At 47.1% G+C, this 20,818-nt stretch overlaps 8 non-coding genes across 8 annotated transcripts; all 8 read left to right on the top strand.

Annotated features, from left to right (window-relative positions):
- The first annotated feature begins 3,120 nt into the window (after positions 1 to 3,120).
- LOC130304434 (U2 spliceosomal RNA) lies at positions 3,121 to 3,302 on the top strand. The gene has a single exon (XR_008854203.1). It is a non-coding gene; the product is annotated as a U2 spliceosomal RNA (small nuclear RNA).
- A 2,100-nt stretch (positions 3,303 to 5,402) lies between these two features.
- Positions 5,403 to 5,593, top strand: LOC130304423 (U2 spliceosomal RNA). The gene has a single exon (XR_008854193.1). It is a non-coding gene; the product is annotated as a U2 spliceosomal RNA (small nuclear RNA).
- A 2,099-nt stretch (positions 5,594 to 7,692) lies between these two features.
- LOC130304422 (U2 spliceosomal RNA) lies at positions 7,693 to 7,883 on the top strand. Its single transcript, XR_008854192.1, has one exon. It is a non-coding gene; the product is annotated as a U2 spliceosomal RNA (small nuclear RNA).
- A 2,081-nt stretch (positions 7,884 to 9,964) lies between these two features.
- On the top strand, positions 9,965 to 10,155 carry LOC130304420 (U2 spliceosomal RNA). Its single transcript, XR_008854190.1, has one exon. It is a non-coding gene; the product is annotated as a U2 spliceosomal RNA (small nuclear RNA).
- Positions 10,156 to 12,258: 2,103 nt separating this feature from the next.
- Positions 12,259 to 12,449, top strand: LOC130304419 (U2 spliceosomal RNA). The gene has a single exon (XR_008854189.1). It is a non-coding gene; the product is annotated as a U2 spliceosomal RNA (small nuclear RNA).
- A 2,087-nt stretch (positions 12,450 to 14,536) lies between these two features.
- Positions 14,537 to 14,727, top strand: LOC130304418 (U2 spliceosomal RNA). The gene has a single exon (XR_008854188.1). It is a non-coding gene; the product is annotated as a U2 spliceosomal RNA (small nuclear RNA).
- Positions 14,728 to 16,812: 2,085 nt separating this feature from the next.
- LOC130304417 (U2 spliceosomal RNA) lies at positions 16,813 to 17,003 on the top strand. Its single transcript, XR_008854187.1, has one exon. It is a non-coding gene; the product is annotated as a U2 spliceosomal RNA (small nuclear RNA).
- Positions 17,004 to 19,108: 2,105 nt separating this feature from the next.
- On the top strand, positions 19,109 to 19,299 carry LOC130304416 (U2 spliceosomal RNA). Its single transcript, XR_008854186.1, has one exon. It is a non-coding gene; the product is annotated as a U2 spliceosomal RNA (small nuclear RNA).
- Positions 19,300 to 20,818: the final 1,519 nt, after the last annotated feature.

The raw sequence follows: 20,818 nt of genomic DNA, 5'->3' as shown, positions 1-20,818 counted from the left end.
GGAACGGCTCCGTAAACTATACGTGGAGCCGCCCCGATGGCTCGCTCCGTTCTCGGATAGACTTCATCTTCACTTCGAGAGCAGTCAGAAAGGTGTCGTACTCTATGGTCCCCTGCTTCTTCTCTGACCACAGGGCCATTCGATTCCGGGGGACTCTGGGCCATGGATTCCCACCTGGCCCAGGCTCCTGGAAGTTGAATTGTGCCCTGTTGGAGCAGAGGGAGGTCATGGAGGAACTTAGGGATGCGTACCTTGTATGGCGAAATGACAAATGTCTGTTCAAGTGCATCAGCGATTGGTGGGAATATGTTAAAGTCGAATTCCGTTGTTTCTTTCAGGCAAAAGGCAGACAACAGGCGTGTGCGAAGAAGTGGGACTTGAGGAAACTGCAGCGCGAGCTGCGGTCCCTGCAGGACCTGCTCCAGTGTGGCTGGGACGTCAGGGAGGAGCTGGAGGAGACCAAAAAGAGCTTGAAAAGGCACTTTGAGGAGGAATCCAAGCGAATCGTCTTTCGTTCCAAGGTGGAGAACCTGGAGAAGGGTGAGAAATGTAACTCTTTCTTTTTCAGGAAGCTCCATGCCGGCCACACGCCCCTGACTGAGCTACGAGATGAGACCGGACACATGAGGAGCGGCAAGGAGGAAGTGATGGGGGTCGTCCACGACTTCTACGGCAACCTCTACGCCCCCAAGTCATTCGACCCCGAAGCCGCCGAGAGGTTCCTGTCAGGTGTCACTAACGTTGTTGATCCCGCAGGTGCGGCGGCTATGGACGATCCCTTGACGGTGGGGGAGCTGCTCTCTGCCGCTAAATCCTTTAAGCCCGGCAGGACCCCGGGCAGTGACGGTCTCCCGGCCGAGCTCTACGTAGCGCTGGGTGACCTGATCTGTCCGGACCTGTTGGAGGTGTACGAGGAGATGGTGGTGGGGGGCAGAATGCCTCCGTCGTTGAGGGAAGGGATGATCACGATCTTGTATAAGCGGAAGGGGGAGAGATGTGACCTGAAAAACTGGCGTCCCATCTCTCTCCTGAACGTGGACTACAAGATCCTCGCCAAGGTGCTGGCCAACAGGCTGAAACCTGTCATGGGGCAGATCGTCCATCCGGACCAGACCTGCAGCATTCCTGGCCGCAGGATTGCCGACAGCCTTGCCCTTGTGAGAGACACGGTCCATTACATCCAGGACCGCGGGGGCCGCGCCGCCCTGGTCAGCTTAGATCAGGAGAAGGCGTTCGACCGTGTCTCCCACGCATTCATGGACAGGGTTTTGCGCAGGCTGGGTCTGGGGAAGATGTTTTGCTCTTTTGTTAACGTTATGTATTTTGACATTTACAGCACGGTGTTGGTGAACGGCTGGAAGACTGACCCCTTTCCTATTCTTTCAGGGGTTAGACAAGGCTGCCCTCTTTCACCTCTCCTTTTTGTTTGTGTTATAGAGCTCTTCGCTGAGACTATCCGGCAGAATGGAGAGATCAGAGGGATCACCGCACCAGGACCAGATCGCCACGAGGTCAAGTGCTCGCTCTACATGGACGACGTGACCGTCTTCTGCGCTGACCAGCGTTCGGTGACTGCACTCGTCCAGACCTGCGAGGACTTCGGCAGAGCTTCGGGGGCAAAAGTCAACTGCGGGAAGTCGGAGGCCATGCTCTTCGGGGAGTGGCACCTGGCTTCTTCCGCCCCCTTCCCCTTTACTATTAAGCCGGACTTCATTCAAATTCTTGGAGTCTGGTTCGGGAAGGAAGGAGCGGCCCTTAAGTCTTGGCAAGACCGACTAGGAAGGATAAACTCAAAGATCGGACTGTGGAGCTCCAGAAAGCTCACGATGGAAGGCAAGGCACTTGTCCTGCGGAGTGAAGTTTTGCCTGTGCTCCAATATACCGCACAGGCCTGGCCTCCCCATACCACCGTTTGCAAGGCCATCACCCGGACAGTGTTTGGCTTCATCTGGGGCAAAATGGACAGAGTCAAGAGGACCGTGATGTACAAGGAACCCCGCAAGGGTGGGAAGGGAATACCCGACATCCCCGCTCTGCTGAGGGCCTCCTTTGCATGTGTCACGGTGCAGCGGACTCTTGTAGAAAAGACTGGCTCAGCGGGCAGGTCCATGTCTCGCTTGCTTCTCATGCCCCTCTGGAGACAGCTGGGCTGGGACAAGTGGGACAGCTCCATCCCTTACAACTGGAACACTCCCTGGTTCTATGGGGATGTTGTCCGGTTTGTGAGGGAGCACCAGCTGGAAGGACTGAAACCAGACCTATGGAAGCCAAAGACAATCCACAAGCTCATCCGAGCTAAGGACTCGACCGAGCTGGTTCCGGGACTCCCCGCAGCCACTGCAGAGACAGTTTGGAACAATGTGGCCTCAAAGCGGCTTACCAATGGACACAAGGACTTGTCGTGGATGGCCGTCATGGGAGGTCTCTCTCTCAGGTCATTCATGCATGCCCGCAACCTGTGCAAGACCCGGTACTGCCCCCGTTGCCCCTACGTGGAGGAAACATCTTTCCACGTGTTTTGGCAGTGCCCCTTTGCACAGGGTCTGTTGGACGCCCTAGAACATGAACTCAGAGACTCAGTGCCCAGGAGCTGCCTATCGTACCATTCGGTGCTTTACGGCCTGTTCCCTGGGACCCACGACGTGGAGGCCATCCAGGAGGCCTGGCGCCTTATGAACTGTTTTAAGGACGCAGTGTGGCTTGCCAGGAACCGCCTCGTGATCAACAGGGAAAACATGTCCGTCCGGGACTGCCGCAGGTTCATCAAGAACCTGCTTAGAGACTATTCCATCTTGGACAGCTCGGCCGTTGATGAGGAAGAAGAGGAGTGAAGACCCCTCTCCTTCTCCCATGTCTCCCTGAAGATACAGCCCAACAGTTTGGCCCTGTGATCCGCCCCCTCCCTACCCCCACATAGTCGCCCACACCCCTACCCCGATCACAGATTGTATTATTTGGTTTTTGTTTGATCTCTTGTGCCTTTATATTGCAGGATTGAGCTGAATGTTAGAGTAGCATGGTGTGCGATGTATAGCTTAGGGAACCTTTGCTGTGTATTGTACTATCATGCTTTGTGTGACTGTAATTTATTGTACGACTTGTAATGACTGAACGGTAAATAAAGCTCTTTCAATCAAAAAAAAAAAAAATCTGTTCTTATCAGTTTAATATCTGATACGTCCCCTATCTGGGGACCATATATTAAATGGATTTTTGAGAACGGGGGCCGATTTCGAAGCTTGCTTCCGTCGCCCTATGCATTGACCCGATATGGCAGTATCTTCGGGTACAGTGCACCACCCCCTTACAGGGTTAAAAAGAAAGATTCCTACTTTCATTGCTACCTGCTTGCTGGCTAGCCAGCTAGCCAGCCCTGTGGGCCTTGCTGCTGCTGCAGCCAAAAAACAAAAGGTGGTGCTGCTGCTGCTTCTGCTGCTTCTGCTTCTGCTTGTGTCTGGCCGCTGTTGGAGCGTCCAGGCACAGGACTTCTGCTGCTGCTGACTAAATGGCCTCCTTAATTGGATCATTTGAGTAGCCAGCACACCTGTGCAGGTAGGGCATGACATGATAGGCAGCTGCCTTGATAGCGGGTGGGTGCTGAATGTTCCTAATTGACAAAATAAGATTAATGCTTATGAAGAAATATAAAATCTCATCCCTTCCCCAATATCGCGCCACACCCCTACCCCTTAATTCCCTGGTTGAACTTGATGGACATATGTCTTTTTTCGACCGTACTAACTATGTAACTATGTAACATAACATGGGGGGGGGGGGGGGTCTCCTGGCTGTTCACACAGGTGTGTCATTGCTGTACATTGACCATGCATTGCTTCTGTGGTATTGCAAAGGCAAAGACAAATGCTTCCAGCCATCCATTGCACTAATGGATTGGTCATCAGCTGGCTGTCTATGTCCCGCATCAATATAGACCAAAGTACAGAGGGTTAGGCTATGCTATTGTGCACCTACCTGATGCATCAGAAGGTGCGAGGCCCTTGCTAAATTCTGTGCACAGACTTTGAGATCTATACTTTAGACTGTATCTAAACCTGCTCCAACATGGACTGACATTCTGGCCTACTTTCAGCCGATGCGACTTGTCTGTCGCTGAACAGTCGCTTTTTATGTATTCAGCACCTATGTATAATGTTGTAAAAATGCTCTAGAAGCTAAAGTCGCAGAAATGTCACACATATTTGGCCTGCAACTTTCTGTGCGACAAATTCAGACAGGAAAAATCAGTATAAATCCTTAGAAAATTATCCCCCAGTGTCTCCATCTGCTGGCGGTATTGAATAAGCATTGCTGCACTGATGGGGTATGCATTAGACGAAAAAAAAGAAGAAAAAGAAGAATAATACGCCCAGAAAAGAGGCGAAAAGGAGAAAAACGTAAAAAAACGTGAAAAAAAAATAAGAGGAAGAGAAGGGAAAAAAAGGTGGAAATGGGTTTAAAAGTGATTTCGGCGGAGAAATATATATATATATATATATATATATATATATATATATATATATATATATATACGCGCACACACACACATATATATAAACGTATTCTCCGTTGAGATATTGCAGCCGCTGCTGTGTCCAGGCCCAGGAGCCTTAGCACTGTGCTGTGATGTCACTCAATACCACTGACATCAATAGGTGTAAACAACATCTCTCCTTTGCTGTGTATGTGACTATGGAGCTCTTTGGTGATGTCGTCTATTATGGCCTTCATAGAAGCAACAGGAGATTGTTGCATCCATCTAGAACCCTCAGAACTACAGTGCTATGATGTCACTCACTTCCACAGGCCTTGCAGAGTGTAAACAACAACAACCCAGCTTTGTTGTGTATGTAACCATAGGGATTTGTGATGTCACCTAGAACCTTCACAGCAGCGACAGCTTTATGAGGAGCATCAGCACTGCTCTGCCTGAGCAGAACCATCACCGCCATAGGTTGTCAAATAACCCGGGTTTAACCCACACAGGTAAGTCCAATGGGGTGCAGGCATGTCCTCTATGCTTACAGCTTCCCGTGGGTGTTGGTTTGATACCGTTTGGGGACAGCCAAGGAGGCATCTGCAGGCAACAAAGGTAGGTGTGTGCTTGTGTGTGTGTTTCCTATGCAGATCCTAAGCCCAGTGTCACATGCAAGTAGGAGGAGTAAGAAGGGTTCCTGGCAAATCCGGGTTATGGATTGCATTTAAAAAGGCCCCGTGGGAGTGCAATGGGCCCCTGTCTTGCTGCTTAGCAATAATGGTATGGGTTTAGGTTCTGCTGTGTGTACTGGTGGTTGACTGCCCCCCAGCCCAGAGTGTGCATGGAAAATTGTCTGGCAGCCTCCCTGACAGCAAGCAGTGATAGTGCCCATGAAGGGCACCTTGTTGGGCCCGCCCCTTTCACGGTTATCGCTTCTCGGCCTTTTGGCTAAGATCAAGTGTAGTATCTGTTCTTATCAGTTTAATATCTGATACGTCCCCTATCTGGGGACCATATATTAAATGGATTTTTGAGAACGGGGGCCGATTTCGAAGCTTGCTTCCGTCGCCCTATGCATTGACCCGATATGGCAGTATCTTCGGGTACAGTGCACCACCCCCTTACAGGGTTAAAAAGAAAGATTCCTACTTTCATTGCTACCTGCTTGCTGGCTAGCCAGCTAGCCAGCCCTGTGGGCCTTGCTGCTGCTGCAGCCAAAAAACAAAAGGTGGTGCTGCTGCTGCTTCTGCTGCTTCTGCTTCTGCTTGTGTCTGGCCGCTGTTGGAGCGTCCAGGCACAGGACTTCTGCTGCTGCTGACTAAATGGCCTCCTTAATTGGATCATTTGAGTAGCCAGCACACCTGTGCAGGTAGGGCATGACATGATAGGCAGCTGCCTTGATAGCGGGTGGGTGCTGAATGTTCCTAATTGACAAAATAAGATTAATGCTTATGAAGAAATATAAAATCTCATCCCTTCCCCAATATCGCGCCACACCCCTACCCCTTAATTCCCTGGTTGAACTTGATGGACATATGTCTTTTTTCGACCGTACTAACTATGTAACTATGTAACATAACATGGGGGGGGGGGGGGTCTCCTGGCTGTTCACACAGGTGTGTCATTGCTGTACATTGACCATGCATTGCTTCTGTGGTATTGCAAAGGCAAAGACAAATGCTTCCAGCCATCCATTGCACTAATGGATTGGTCATCAGCTGGCTGTCTATGTCCCGCATCAATATAGACCAAAGTACAGAGGGTTAGGCTATGCTATTGTGCACCTACCTGATGCATCAGAAGGTGCGAGGCCCTTGCTAAATTCTGTGCACAGACTTTGAGATCTATACTTTAGACTGTATCTAAACCTGCTCCAACATGGACTGACATTCTGGCCTACTTTCAGCCGATGCGACTTGTCTGTCGCTGAACAGTCGCTTTTTATGTATTCAGCACCTATGTATAATGTTGTAAAAATGCTCTAGAAGCTAAAGTCGCAGAAATGTCACACATATTTGGCCTGCAACTTTCTGTGCGACAAATTCAGACAGGAAAAATCAGTATAAATCCTTAGAAAATTATCCCCCAGTGTCTCCATCTGCTGGCGGTATTGAATAAGCATTGCTGCACTGATGGGGTATGCATTAGACGAAAAAAAAGAAGAAAAAGAAGAATAATACGCCCAGAAAAGAGGCGAAAAGGAGAAAAACGTAAAAAAACGTGAAAAAAAAGTAAGAGGAAGAGAAGGGAAAAAAAGGTGGAAATGGGTTTAAAAGTGATTTCGGCGGATATATATATATATATATATATATATATATATATATATATATATATATATATATATACGCGCACACACACACATATATATAAACGTATTCTCCGTTGAGATATTGCAGCCGCTGCTGTGTCCAGGCCCAGGAGCCTTAGCACTGTGCTGTGATGTCACTCAATACCACTGACATCACTAGGTGTAAACAACATCTCTCCTTTGCTGTGTATGTGACTATGGAGCTGTTTGGTGATGTCGTCTATTATGGCCTTCATAGAAGCAACAGGAGATTGTTGCATCCATCTAGAACCCTCAGAACTACAGTGCTATGATGTCACTCACTTCCACAGGCCTTGCAGAGTGTAAACAACAACAACCCAGCTTTGTTGTGTATGTAACCATAGGGATTTGTGATGTCACCTAGAACCTTCACAGCAGCGACAGCTTTATGAGGAGCATCAGCACTGCTCTGCCTGAGCAGAACCATCACCGCCATAGGTTGTCAAATAACCCGGGTTTAACCCACACAGGTAAGTCCAATGGGGTGCAGGCATGTCCTCTATGCTTACAGCTTCCCGTGGGTGTTGGTTTGATACCGTTTGGGGACAGCCAAGGAGGCATCTGCAGGCAACAAAGGTAGGTGTGTGCTTGTGTGTGTGTTTCCTATGCAGATCCTAAGCCCAGTGTCACATGCAAGTAGGAGGAGTAAGAAGGGTTCCTGGCAAATCCGGGTTATGGATTGCATTTAAAAAGGCCCCGTGGGAGTGCAATGGGCCCCTGTCTTGCTGCTTAGCAATAATGGTATGGGTTTAGGTTCTGCTGTGTGTACTGGTGGTTGACTGCCCCCCAGCCCAGAGTGTGCATGGAAAATTGTCTGGCAGCCTCCCTGACAGCAAGCAGTGATAGTGCCCATGAAGGGCACCTTGTTGGGCCCGCCCCTTTCACGGTTATCGCTTCTCGGCCTTTTGGCTAAGATCAAGTGTAGTATCTGTTCTTATCAGTTTAATATCTGATACGTCCCCTATCTGGGGACCATATATTAAATGGATTTTTGAGAACGGGGGCCGATTTCGAAGCTTGCTTCCGTCGCCCTATGCATTGACCCGATATGGCAGTATCTTCGGGTACAGTGCACCACCCCCTTACAGGGTTAAAAAGAAAGATTCCTACTTTCATTGCTACCTGCTTGCTGGCTAGCCAGCTAGCCAGCCCTGTGGGCCTTGCTGCTGCTGCAGCCAAAAAACAAAAGGTGGTGCTGCTGCTGCTTCTGCTGCTTCTGCTTCTGCTTGTGTCTGGCCGCTGTTGGAGCGTCCAGGCACAGGACTTCTGCTGCTGCTGACTAAATGGCCTCCTTAATTGGATCATTTGAGTAGCCAGCACACCTGTGCAGGTAGGGCATGACATGATAGGCAGCTGCCTTGATAGCGGGTGGGTGCTGAATGTTCCTAATTGACAAAATAAGATTAATGCTTATGAAGAAATATAAAATCTCATCCCTTCCCCAATATCGCGCCACACCCCTACCCCTTAATTCCCTGGTTGAACTTGATGGACATATGTCTTTTTTCGACCGTACTAACTATGTAACTATGTAACATAACATGGGGGGGGGGGGGGGGTCTCCTGGCTGTTCACACAGGTGTGTCATTGCTGTACATTGACCATGCATTGCTTCTGTGGTATTGCAAAGGCAAAGACAAATGCTTCCAGCCATCCATTGCACTAATGGATTGGTCATCAGCTGGCTGTCTATGTCCCGCATCAATATAGACCAAAGTACAGAGGGTTAGGCTATGCTATTGTGCACCTACCTGATGCATCAGAAGGTGCGAGGCCCTTGCTAAATTCTGTGCACAGACTTTGAGATCTATACTTTAGACTGTATCTAAACCTGCTCCAACATGGACTGACATTCTGGCCTACTTTCAGCCGATGCGACTTGTCTGTCGCTGAACAGTCGCTTTTTATGTATTCAGCACCTATGTATAATGTTGTAAAAATGCTCTAGAAGCTAAAGTCGCAGAAATGTCACACATATTTGGCCTGCAACTTTCTGTGCGACAAATTCAGACAGGAAAAATCAGTATAAATCCTTAGAAAATTATCCCCCAGTGTCTCCATCTGCTGGCGGTATTGAATAAGCATTGCTGCACTGATGGGGTATGCATTAGACGAAAAAAAAGAAGAAAAAGAAGAATAATACGCCCAGAAAAGAGGCGAAAAGGAGAAAAACGTAAAAAAACTTGAAAAAAAAGTAAGAGGAAGAGAAGGGAAAAAAAGGTGGAAATGGGTTTAAAAGTGATTTCGGCGGAGAAATATATATATATATATATATATATATATATATACGCGCACACACACACATATATATAAACGTATTCTCCGTTGAGATATTGCAGCCGCTGCTGTGTCCAGACCCAGGAGCCTTAGCACTGTGCTGTGATGTCACTCAATACCACTGACATCACTAGGTGTAAACAACATCTCTCCTTTGCTGTGTATGTGACTATGGAGCTGTTTGGTGATGTCGTCTATTATGGCCTTCATAGAAGCAACAGGAGATTGTTGCATCCATCTAGAACCCTCAGAACTACAGTGCTATGATGTCACTCACTTCCACAGGCCTTGCAGAGTGTAAACAACAACAACCCAGCTTTGTTGTGTATGTAACCATAGGGATTTGTGATGTCACCTAGAACCTTCACAGCAGCGACAGCTTTATGAGGAGCATCAGCACTGCTCTGCCTGAGCAGAACCATCACCGCCATAGGTTGTCAAATAACCCGGGTTTAACCCACACAGGTAAGTCCAATGGGGTGCAGGCATGTCCTCTATGCTTACAGCTTCCCGTGGGTGTTGGTTTGATACCGTTTGGGGACAGCCAAGGAGGCATCTGCAGGCAACAAAGGTAGGTGTGTGCTTGTGTGTGTGTTTCCTATGCAGATCCTAAGCCCAGTGTCACATGCAAGTAGGAGGAGTAAGAAGGGTTCCTGGCAAATCCGGGTTATGGATTGCATTTAAAAAGGCCCCGTGGGAGTGCAATGGGCCCCTGTCTTGCTGCTTAGCAATAATGGTATGGGTTTAGGTTCTGCTGTGTGTACTGGTGGTTGACTGCCCCCCAGCCCAGAGTGTGCATGGAAAATTGTCTGGCAGCCTCCCTGACAGCAAGCAGTGATAGTGCCCATGAAGGGCACCTTGTTGGGCCCGCCCCTTTCACGGTTATCGCTTCTCGGCCTTTTGGCTAAGATCAAGTGTAGTATCTGTTCTTATCAGTTTAATATCTGATACGTCCCCTATCTGGGGACCATATATTAAATGGATTTTTGAGAACGGGGGCCGATTTCGAAGCTTGCTTCCGTCGCCCTATGCATTGACCCGATATGGCAGTATCTTCGGGTACAGTGCACCACCCCCTTACAGGGTTAAAAAGAAAGATTCCTACTTTCATTGCTACCTGCTTGCTGGCTAGCCAGCTAGCCAGCCCTGTGGGCCTTGCTGCTGCTGCAGCCAAAAAACAAAAGGTGGTGCTGCTGCTGCTTCTGCTGCTTCTGCTTCTGCTTGTGTCTGGCCGCTGTTGGAGCGTCCAGGCACAGGACTTCTGCTGCTGCTGACTAAATGGCCTCCTTAATTGGATCATTTGAGTAGCCAGCACACCTGTGCAGGTAGGGCATGACATGATAGGCAGCTGCCTTGATAGCGGGTGGGTGCTGAATGTTCCTAATTGACAAAATAAGATTAATGCTTATGAAGAAATATAAAATCTCATCCCTTCCCCAATATCGCGCCACACCCCTACCCCTTAATTCCCTGGTTGAACTTGATGGACATATGTCTTTTTTCGACCGTACTAACTATGTAACTATGTAACATAACATGGGGGGGGGGGGGGTCTCCTGGCTGTTCACACAGGTGTGTCATTGCTGTACATTGACCATGCATTGCTTCTGTGGTATTGCAAAGGCAAAGACAAATGCTTCCAGCCATCCATTGCACTAATGGATTGGTCATCAGCTGGCTGTCTATGTCCCGCATCAATATAGACCAAAGTACAGAGGGTTAGGCTATGCTATTGTGCACCTACCTGATGCATCAGAAGGTGCGAGGCCCTTGCTAAATTCTGTGCACAGACTTTGAGATCTATACTTTAGACTGTATCTAAACCTGCTCCAACATGGACTGACATTCTGGCCTACTTTCAGCCGATGCGACTTGTCTGTCGCTGAACAGTCGCTTTTTATGTATTCAGCACCTATGTATAATGTTGTAAAAATGCTCTAGAAGCTAAAGTCGCAGAAATGTCACACATATTTGGCCTGCAACTTTCTGTGCGACAAATTCAGACAGGAAAAATCAGTATAAATCCTTAGAAAATTATCCCCCAGTGTCTCCATCTGCTGGCGGTATTGAATAAGCATTGCTGCACTGATGGGGTATGCATTAGACGAAAAAAAAGAAGAAAAAGAAGAATAATACGCCCAGAAAAGAGGCGAAAAGGAGAAAAACGTAAAAAAACGTGAAAAAAAAATAAGAGGAAGAGAAGGGAAAAAAAGGTGGAAATGGGTTTAAAAGTGATTTCGGTGGAGAAATATATATATATATATATATATATATATATATATATATACATATATATATATATATACGCGCACACACACACATATATATAAACGTATTCTCCGTTGAGATATTGCAGCCGCTGCTGTGTCCAGGCCCAGGAGCCTTAGCACTGTGCTGTGATGTCACTCAATACCACTGACATCAATAGGTGTAAACAACATCTCTCCTTTGCTGTGTATGTGACTATGGAGCTCTTTGGTGATGTCGTCTATTATGGCCTTCATAGAAGCAACAGGAGATTGTTGCATCCATCTAGAACCCTCAGAACTACAGTGCTATGATGTCACTCACTTCCACAGGCCTTGCAGAGTGTAAACAACAACAACCCAGCTTTGTTGTGTATGTAACCATAGGGATTTGTGATGTCACCTAGAACCTTCACAGCAGCGACAGCTTTATGAGGAGCATCAGCACTGCTCTGCCTGAGCAGAACCATCACCGCCATAGGTTGTCAAATAACCCGGGTTTAACCCACACAGGTAAGTCCAATGGGGTGCAGGCATGTCCTCTATGCTTACAGCTTCCCGTGGGTGTTGGTTTGATACCGTTTGGGGACAGCCAAGGAGGCATCTGCAGGCAACAAAGGTAGGTGTGTGCTTGTGTGTGTGTTTCCTATGCAGATCCTAAGCCCAGTGTCACATGCAAGTAGGAGGAGTAAGAAGGGTTCCTGGCAAATCCGGGTTATGGATTGCATTTAAAAAGGCCCCGTGGGAGTGCAATGGGCCCCTGTCTTGCTGCTTAGCAATAATGGTATGGGTTTAGGTTCTGCTGTGTGTACTGGTGGTTGACTGCCCCCCAGCCCAGAGTGTGCATGGAAAATTGTCTGGCAGCCTCCCTGACAGCAAGCAGTGATAGTGCCCATGAAGGGCACCTTGTTGGGCCCGCCCCTTTCACGGTTATCGCTTCTCGGCCTTTTGGCTAAGATCAAGTGTAGTATCTGTTCTTATCAGTTTAATATCTGATACGTCCCCTATCTGGGGACCATATATTAAATGGATTTTTGAGAACGGGGGCCGATTTCGAAGCTTGCTTCCGTCGCCCTATGCATTGACCCGATATGGCAGTATCTTCGGGTACAGTGCACCACCCCCTTACAGGGTTAAAAAGAAAGATTCCTACTTTCATTGCTACCTGCTTGCTGGCTAGCCAGCTAGCCAGCCCTGTGGGCCTTGCTGCTGCTGCAGCCAAAAAACAAAAGGTGGTGCTGCTGCTGCTTCTGCTGCTTCTGCTTCTGCTTGTGTCTGGCCGCTGTTGGAGCGTCCAGGCACAGGACTTCTGCTGCTGCTGACTAAATGGCCTCCTTAATTGGATCATTTGAGTAGCCAGCACACCTGTGCAGGTAGGGCATGACATGATAGGCAGCTGCCTTGATAGCGGGTGGGTGCTGAATGTTCCTAATTGACAAAATAAGATTAATGCTTATGAAGAAATATAAAATCTCATCCCTTCCCCAATATCGCGCCACACCCCTACCCCTTAATTCCCTGGTTGAACTTGATGGACATATGTCTTTTTTCGACCGTACTAACTATGTAACTATGTAACATAACATGGGGGGGGGGGGGTCTCCTGGCTGTTCACACAGGTGTGTCATTGCTGTACATTGACCATGCATTGCTTCTGTGGTATTGCAAAGGCAAAGACAAATGCTTCCAGCCATCCATTGCACTAATGGATTGGTCATCAGCTGGCTGTCTATGTCCCGCATCAATATAGACCAAAGTACAGAGGGTTAGGCTATGCTATTGTGCACCTACCTGATGCATCAGAAGGTGCGAGGCCCTTGCTAAATTCTGTGCACAGACTTTGAGATCTATACTTTAGACTGTATCTAAACCTGCTCCAACATGGACTGACATTCTGGCCTACTTTCAGCCGATGCGACTTGTCTGTCGCTGAACAGTCGCTTTTTATGTATTCAGCACCTATGTATAATGTTGTAAAAATGCTCTAGAAGCTAAAGTCGCAGAAATGTCACACATATTTGGCCTGCAACTTTCTGTGCGACAAATTCAGACAGGAAAAATCAGTATAAATCCTTAGAAAATTATCCCCCAGTGTCTCCATCTGCTGGCGGTATTGAATAAGCATTGCTGCACTGATGGGGTATGCATTAGACGAAAAAAAAGAAGAAAAAGAAGAATAATACGCCCAGAAAAGAGGCGAAAAGGAGAAAAACGTAAAAAAACGTGAAAAAAAAGTAAGAGGAAGAGAAGGGAAAAAAAGGTGGAAATGGGTTTAAAAGTGATTTCGGCGGAGATATATATATATATATATATATATATATATATATATATATATACGCGCACACACACACATATATATAAACGTATTCTCCGTTGAGATATTGCAGCCGCTGCTGTGTCCAGGCCCAGGAGCCTTAGCACTGTGCTGTGATGTCACTCAATACCACTGACATCACTAGGTGTAAACAACATCTCTCCTTTGCTGTGTATGTGACTATGGAGCTGTTTGGTGATGTCGTCTATTATGGCCTTCATAGAAGCAACAGGAGATTGTTGCATCCATCTAGAACCCTCAGAACTACAGTGCTATGATGTCACTCACTTCCACAGGCCTTGCAGAGTGTAAACAACAACAACCCAGCTTTGTTGTGTATGTAACCATAGGGATTTGTGATGTCACCTAGAACCTTCACAGCAGCGACAGCTTTATGAGGAGCATCAGCACTGCTCTGCCTGAGCAGAACCATCACCGCCATAGGTTGTCAAATAACCCGGGTTTAACCCACACAGGTAAGTCCAATGGGGTGCAGGCATGTCCTCTATGCTTACAGCTTCCCGTGGGTGTTGGTTTGATACCGTTTGGGGACAGCCAAGGAGGCATCTGCAGGCAACAAAGGTAGGTGTGTGCTTGTGTGTGTGTTTCCTATGCAGATCCTAAGCCCAGTGTCACATGCAAGTAGGAGGAGTAAGAAGGGTTCCTGGCAAATCCGGGTTATGGATTGCATTTAAAAAGGCCCCCGTGGGAGTGCAATGGGCCCCTGTCTTGCTGCTTAGCAATAATGGTATGGGTTTAGGTTCTGCTGTGTGTACTGGTGGTTGACTGCCCCCCAGCCCAGAGTGTGCATGGAAAATTGTCTGGCAGCCTCCCTGACAGCAAGCAGTGATAGTGCCCATGAAGGGCACCTTGTTGGGCCCGCCCCTTTCACGGTTATCGCTTCTCGGCCTTTTGGCTAAGATCAAGTGTAGTATCTGTTCTTATCAGTTTAATATCTGATACGTCCCCTATCTGGGGACCATATATTAAATGGATTTTTGAGAACGGGGGCCGATTTCGAAGCTTGCTTCCGTCGCCCTATGCATTGACCCGATATGGCAGTATCTTCGGGTACAGTGCACCACCCCCTTACAGGGTTAAAAAGAAAGATTCCTACTTTCATTGCTACCTGCTTGCTGGCTAGCCAGCTAGCCAGCCCTGTGGGCCTTGCTGCTGCTGCAGCCAAAAAACAAAAGGTGGTGCTGCTGCTGCTTCTGCTTCTGCTTGTGTCTGGCCGCTGTTGGAGCGTCCAGGCACAGGACTTCTGCTGCTGCTGACTAAATGGCCTCCTTAATTGGATCATTTGAGTAGCCAGCACACCTGTGCAGGTAGGGCATGACATGATAGGCAGCTGCCTTGATAGCGGGTGGGTGCTGAATGTTCCTAATTGACAAAATAAGATTAATGCTTATGAAGAAATATAAAATCTCATCCCTTCCCCAATATCGCGCCACACCCCTACCCCTTAATTCCCTGGTTGAACTTGATGGACATATGTCTTTTTTCGACCGTACTAACTATGTAACTATGTAACATAACATGGGGGGGGGGGGGGGGGTCTCCTGGCTGTTCACACAGGTGTGTCATTGCTGTACATTGACCATGCATTGCTTCTGTGGTATTGCAAAGGCAAAGACAAATGCTTCCAGCCATCCATTGCACTAATGGATTGGTCATCAGCTGGCTGTCTATGTCCCGCATCAATATAGACCAAAGTACAGAGGGTTAGGCTATGCTATTGTGCACCTACCTGATGCATCAGAAGGTGCGAGGCCCTTGCTAAATTCTGTGCACAGACTTTGAGATCTATACTTTAGACTGTATCTAAACCTGCTCCAACATGGACTGACATTCTGGCCTACTTTCAGCCGATGCGACTTGTCTGTCGCTGAACAGTCGCTTTTTATGTATTCAGCACCTATGTATAATGTTGTAAAAATGCTCTAGAAGCTAAAGTCGCAGAAATGTCACACATATTTGGCCTGCAACTTTCTGTGCGACAAATTCAGACAGGAAAAATCAGTATAAATCCTTAGAAAATTATCCCCCAGTGTCTCCATCTGCTGGCGGTATTGAATAAGCATTGCTGCACTGATGGGGTATGCATTAGACGAAAAAAAAGAAGAAAAAGAAGAATAATACGCCCAGAAAAGAGGCGAAAAGGAGAAAAACGTAAAAAAACTTGAAAAAAAAGTAAGAGGAAGAGAAGGGAAAAAAAGGTGGAAATGGGTTTAAAAGTGATTTCGGCGGAGAAATATATATATATATATATATATATATATATATATATATATATATACGCGCACACACACACATATATATAAACGTATTCTCCGTTGAGATATTGCAGCCGCTGCTGTGTCCAGACCCAGGAGCCTTAGCACTGTGCTGTGATGTCACTCAATACCACTGACATCACTAGGTGTAAACAACATCTCTCCTTTGCTGTGTATGTGACTATGGAGCTGTTTGGTGATGTCGTCTATTATGGCCTTCATAGAAGCAACAGGAGATTGTTGCATCCATCTAGAACCCTCAGAACTACAGTGCTATGATGTCACTCACTTCCACAGGCCTTGCAGAGTGTAAACAACAACAACCCAGCTTTGTTGTGTATGTAACCATAGGGATTTGTGATGTCACCTAGAACCTTCACAGCAGCGACAGCTTTATGAGGAGCATCAGCACTGCTCTGCCTGAGCAGAACCATCACCGCCATAGGTTGTCAAATAACCCGGGTTTAACCCACACAGGTAAGTCCAATGGGGTGCAGGCATGTCCTCTATGCTTACAGCTTCCCGTGGGTGTTGGTTTGATACCGTTTGGGGACAGCCAAGGAGGCATCTGCAGGCAACAAAGGTAGGTGTGTGCTTGTGTGTGTGTTTCCTATGCAGATCCTAAGCCCAGTGTCACATGCAAGTAGGAGGAGTAAGAAGGGTTCCTGGCAAATCCGGGTTATGGATTGCATTTAAAAAGGCCCCGTGGGAGTGCAATGGGCCCCTGTCTTGCTGCTTAGCAATAATGGTATGGGTTTAGGTTCTGCTGTGTGTACTGGTGGTTGACTGCCCCCCAGCCCAGAGTGTGCATGGAAAATTGTCTGGCAGCCTCCCTGACAGCAAGCAGTGATAGTGCCCATGAAGGGCACCTTGTTGGGCCCGCCCCTTTCACGGTTATCGCTTCTCGGCCTTTTGGCTAAGATCAAGTGTAGTATCTGTTCTTATCAGTTTAATATCTGATACGTCCCCTATCTGGGGACCATATATTAAATGGATTTTTGAGAACGGGGGCCGATTTCGAAGCTTGCTTCCGTCGCCCTATGCATTGACCCGATATGGCAGTATCTTCGGGTACAGTGCACCACCCCCTTACAGGGTTAAAAAGAAAGATTCCTACTTTCATTGCTACCTGCTTGCTGGCTAGCCAGCTAGCCAGCCCTGTGGGCCTTGCTGCTGCTGCAGCCAAAAAACAAAAGGTGGTGCTGCTGCTGCTTCTGCTGCTTCTGCTTGTGTCTGGCCGCTGTTGGAGCGTCCAGGCACAGGACTTCTGCTGCTGCTGACTAAATGGCCTCCTTAATTGGATCATTTGAGTAGCCAGCACACCTGTGCAGGTAGGGCATGACATGATAGGCAGCTGCCTTGATAGCGGGTGGGTGCTGAATGTTCCTAATTGACAAAATAAGATTAATGCTTATGAAGAAATATAAAATCTCATCCCTTCCCCAATATCGCGCCACACCCCTACCCCTTAATTCCCTGGTTGAACTTGATGGACATATGTCTTTTTTCGACCGTACTAACTATGTAACTATGTAACATAACATGGGGGGGGGGGGGGTCTCCTGGCTGTTCACACAGGTGTGTCATTGCTGTACATTGACCATGCATTGCTTCTGTGGTATTGCAAAGGCAAAGACAAATGCTTCCAGCCATCCATTGCACTAATGGATTGGTCATCAGCTGGCTGTCTATGTCCCGCATCAATATAGACCAAAGTACAGAGGGTTAGGCTATGCTATTGTGCACCTACCTGATGCATCAGAAGGTGCGAGGCCCTTGCTAAATTCTGTGCACAGACTTTGAGATCTATACTTTAGACTGTATCTAAACCTGCTCCAACATGGACTGACATTCTGGCCTACTTTCAGCCGATGCGACTTGTCTGTCGCTGAACAGTCGCTTTTTATGTATTCAGCACCTATGTATAATGTTGTAAAAATGCTCTAGAAGCTAAAGTCGCAGAAATGTCACACATATTTGGCCTGCAACTTTCTGTGCGACAAATTCAGACAGGAAAAATCAGTATAAATCCTTAGAAAATTATCCCCCAGTGTCTCCATCTGCTGGCGGTATTGAATAAGCATTGCTGCACTGATGGGGTATGCATTAGACGAAAAAAAAGAAGAAAAAGAAGAATAATACGCCCAGAAAAGAGGCGAAAAGGAGAAAAACGTAAAAAAACGTGAAAAAAAAATAAGAGGAAGAGAAGGGAAAAAAAGGTGGAAATGGGTTTAAAAGTGATTTCGGCGGAGAAATATATATATATATATATATATATATATATATATATATATATATATACATATATATATATATATACGCGCACACACACACATATATATAAACGTATTCTCCGTTGAGATATTGCAGCCGCTGCTGTGTCCAGGCCCAGGAGCCTTAGCACTGTGCTGTGATGTCACTCAATACCACTGACATCAATAGGTGTAAACAACATCTCTCCTTTGCTGTGTATGTGACTATGGAGCTCTTTGGTGATGTCGTCTATTATGGCCTTCATAGAAGCAACAGGAGATTGTTGCATCCATCTAGAACCCTCAGAACTACAGTGCTATGATGTCACTCACTTCCACAGGCCTTGCAGAGTGTAAACAACAACAACCCAGCTTTGTTGTGTATGTAACCATAGGGATTTGTGATGTCACCTAGAACCTTCACAGCAGCGACAGCTTTATGAGGAGCATCAGCACTGCTCTGCCTGAGCAGAACCATCACCGCCATAGGTTGTCAAATAACCCGGGTTTAACCCACACAGGTAAGTCCAATGGGGTGCAGGCATGTCCTCTATGCTTACAGCTTCCCGTGGGTGTTGGTTTGATACCGTTTGGGGACAGCCAAGGAGGCATCTGCAGGCAACAAAGGTAGGTGTGTGCTTGTGTGTGTGTTTCCTATGCAGATCCTAAGCCCAGTGTCACATGCAAGTAGGAGGAGTAAGAAGGGTTCCTGGCAAATCCGGGTTATGGATTGCATTTAAAAAGGCCCCGTGGGAGTGCAATGGGCCCCTGTCTTGCTGCTTAGCAATAATGGTATGGGTTTAGGTTCTGCTGTGTGTACTGGTGGTTGACTGCCCCCCAGCCCAGAGTGTGCATGGAAAATTGTCTGGCAGCCTCCCTGACAGCAAGCAGTGATAGTGCCCATGAAGGGCACCTTGTTGGGCCCGCCCCTTTCACGGTTATCGCTTCTCGGCCTTTTGGCTAAGATCAAGTGTAGTATCTGTTCTTATCAGTTTAATATCTGATACGTCCCCTATCTGGGGACCATATATTAAATGGATTTTTGAGAACGGGGGCCGATTTCGAAGCTTGCTTCCGTCGCCCTATGCATTGACCCGATATGGCAGTATCTTCGGGTACAGTGCACCACCCCCTTACAGGGTTAAAAAGAAAGATTCCTACTTTCATTGCTACCTGCTTGCTGGCTAGCCAGCTAGCCAGCCCTGTGGGCCTTGCTGCTGCTGCAGCCAAAAAACAAAAGGTGGTGCTGCTGCTGCTTCTGCTGCTTCTGCTTCTGCTTGTGTCTGGCCGCTGTTGGAGCGTCCAGGCACAGGACTTCTGCTGCTGCTGACTAAATGGCCTCCTTAATCGGATCATTTGAGTAGCCAGCACATCTGTGCAGGTAGGGCATGACATGATAGGCAGCTGCCTTGATAGCGGGTGGGTGCTGAATGTTCCTAATTGACAAAATAAGATTAATGCTTATGAAGAAATATAAAATCTCATCCCTTCCCCAATATCGCGCCACACCCCTACCCCTTAATTCCCTGGTTGAACTTGATGGACATATGTCTTTTTTCGACCGTACTAACTATGTAACTATGTAACATAACATGGGGGGGGGGGGGGGGGGGGGTCTCCTGGCTGTTCACACAGGTGTGTCATTGCTGTACATTGACCATGCATTGCTTCTGTGGTATTGCAAAGGCAAAGACAAATGCTTCCAGCCATCCATTGCACTAATGGATTGGTCATCAGCTGGCTGTCTATGTCCCGCATCAATATAGACCAAAGTACAGAGGGTTAGGCTATGCTATTGTGCACCTACCTGATGCATCAGAAGGTGCGAGGCCCTTGCTAAATTCTGTGCACAGACTTTGAGATCTATACTTTAGACTGTATCTAAACCTGCTCCAACATGGACTGACATTCTGGCCTACTTTCAGCCGATGCGACTTGTCTGTCGCTGAACAGTCGCTTTTTATGTATTCAGCACCTATGTATAATGTTGTAAAAATGCTCTAGAAGCTAAAGTCGCAGAAATGTCACACATATTTGGCCTGCAACTTTCTGTGCGACAAATTCAGACAGGAAAAATCAGTATAAATCCTTAGAAAATTATCCCCCAGTGTCTCCATCTGCTGGCGGTATTGAATAAGCATTGCTGCACTGATGGGGTATGCATTAGACGAAAAAAAAGAAGAAAAAGAAGAATAATACGCCCAGAAAAGAGGCGAAAAGGAGAAAAACGTAAAAAAACGTGAAAAAAAAGTAAGAGGAAGAGAAGGGAAAAAAAGGTGGAAATGGGTTTAAAAGTGATTTCGGCGGAGAAATATATATATATATATATATATATATATATATATATATATATATATATACGCGCACACACACACATATATATAAACGTATTCTCCGTTGAGATATTGCAGCCGCTGCTGTGTCCAGGCCCAGGAGCCTTAGCACTGTGCTGTGATGTCACTCAATACCACTGACATCACTAGGTGTAAACAACATCTCTCCTTTGCTGTGTATGTGACTATGGAGCTGTTTGGTGATGTCGTCTATTATGGCCTTCATAGAAGCAACAGGAGATTGTTGCATCCATCTAGAACCCTCAGAACTACAGTGCTATGATGTCACTCACTTCCACAGGCCTTGCAGAGTGTAA

Source organism: Hyla sarda, unplaced genomic scaffold (assembly GCF_029499605.1).
Source record: "Hyla sarda isolate aHylSar1 unplaced genomic scaffold, aHylSar1.hap1 scaffold_1272, whole genome shotgun sequence".
Classification (NCBI taxonomy): Eukaryota; Metazoa; Chordata; class Amphibia; order Anura; family Hylidae; genus Hyla; species Hyla sarda.
Note: the sequence above shows the minus strand (reverse complement) of the source record. Positions and strands in the feature narration are given on the sequence as shown.